Below are 1,715 nucleotides of genomic sequence, written 5' to 3'. Positions count from 1 at the left end.
CCCAACCCCAACCCCAACCCCAACCCCAACCCCAACCCCAACCCATGCATTCATTATTATGTAACGAACATTTTTCATATATTTCAATATCCTACTTCATTAATTCATTTCCCATCCTCAGTATTAGATAAATCTTTGACTCGTTTCTATCATACATTGCTTGGTTGAAGCTTATATATAACTAATTTCGATATGCTCAATAAACTGGAGGGTATCAAAGCTGATTTGAAGGAGGCCCGTAATCTGGCTTACTTGGGAAAGTATCAACAGGCACAAAAGTTAATGAAAGGAATCATAGATTCGATCGAACAAGAAATTATCCTCAACAGCATCCCAAAAAAATAAATTGAAGTCTGGCGACAGTTTTAAAGCGGAGTCATCGCCGAAAAGAATGCAGTTGAAAGTCTAATGTACATGATTTCGGGACTGCAGACCAAAAATCAGTCGACCTATGTTCCAGACTACGACAAAAGAACATTTAGCACATCCAACTAGTATGATGAAGAGCCAAGGAAGACCAACAGCAACTTCCGTACATCCACGAAAGCAGGATTTAGTGTCAACAAAAATAAGCCATTTAAAGATCCTGATATTTGGGATGCGCCTCCCCCAATCGATAACCACCAATCCATCAAGAAGGTGAGCAAAAACATTTCCTACGCCCCCAGCCAAAATTATAACCGCAACAGCAATAAATCGAATCAGCCTGTCAAGAATAAGAAGCAAGGGGACGGGAAAAAAACGTTTCTCAACGATCGATATCCGAATGGAAGTGGCCCTGATAGCAACCTCATTGAAATGCTCGAAAAAGAAGTAATGGACAAAAGTCCCAACATTGCATTTGATGACATTGCTGAGTTATAAACTGCGAAAGGGCTGCTGCAAGAAGCGGTACTTCTCCCTCTGAAAATGCCACAATTCTTCACAGGCATTCGCAGAGCCTGGAAGGGAGTTTTAATGTTTGGACCTCCTGGAACGGGAAAAACATTGCTTGCCAAGGCCGTTGCTTCAAGCGGAGGAACAACATTTTTTAATGTGTCAGCAAGTAGCCTCGCGTCAAAATGGAAAGGATAGTCGGAAAAGTTGGTGCGTATTTTATTTTAAATGGCCAAATTTTATGCGCCCTCTGTGATTTTCTTTGACGAAATCGATGCTCTCGGAGGCAAGAGGAAATAAAACGAGGATGAGTCAAATAGGAAGTAATGAACTTATTATTTAGAGTCAAGACGGAACTCTTGGTCCAAATGGACGGGGCGACTGCTTCTTAAAATTAAGAAAACAAGTTTGTTATCGTTTTAGCTGCCACCAATCGGCCATGGGATCTTGATGAGGCGCTGCGAAGGAGGCTTGAAAAGAGAATATACATTCCTTTGCCCACATCTAAAGGACGGTAAGAGCTCGTCAGAATCAATTTAAAGAAGGTCAAAATGGAAGGAACTTTGTAGCTCAAGTTTTTAGTATAAAAGACAGAAGGATACAGTGGTGCTGATATCACAAACATTTGTCGGGAGGCCGCTTACATGCCAATGAGAAGGAGATTAAAAAAAGCTGGAGGCTTCAAAAATATCGAAGACATCAAGAAGTTCGAAGAATAAGTAAATATTCCGCTCACAAGGTAAGATTTTGTTTAGGCGCTTAAGAATGTAAATAAGTCAGTCGGAAAGGATGACATTAAAAAGTATGAAAACTGGATGAAGTAGTTCGGCACAGTATGA

At 40.7% G+C, this 1,715-nt stretch overlaps 1 pseudogene; it reads left to right on the top strand.

The window, feature by feature from the left end:
- Positions 1 to 495: 495 nt before the first annotated feature.
- LOC148298195 (katanin p60 ATPase-containing subunit A-like 1 pseudogene) lies at positions 496 to 1,715 on the top strand (annotated as a pseudogene).

The sequence above is a fragment of the Brachycentrus maculatus genome, unplaced genomic scaffold (assembly GCF_059751285.1).
Source record: "Brachycentrus maculatus isolate JH-2025_06_01 unplaced genomic scaffold, ASM5975128v1 h1tg002388l, whole genome shotgun sequence".
Taxonomy (NCBI): Eukaryota; Metazoa; Arthropoda; class Insecta; order Trichoptera; family Brachycentridae; genus Brachycentrus; species Brachycentrus maculatus.
Note: the sequence above shows the minus strand (reverse complement) of the source record. Positions and strands in the feature narration are given on the sequence as shown.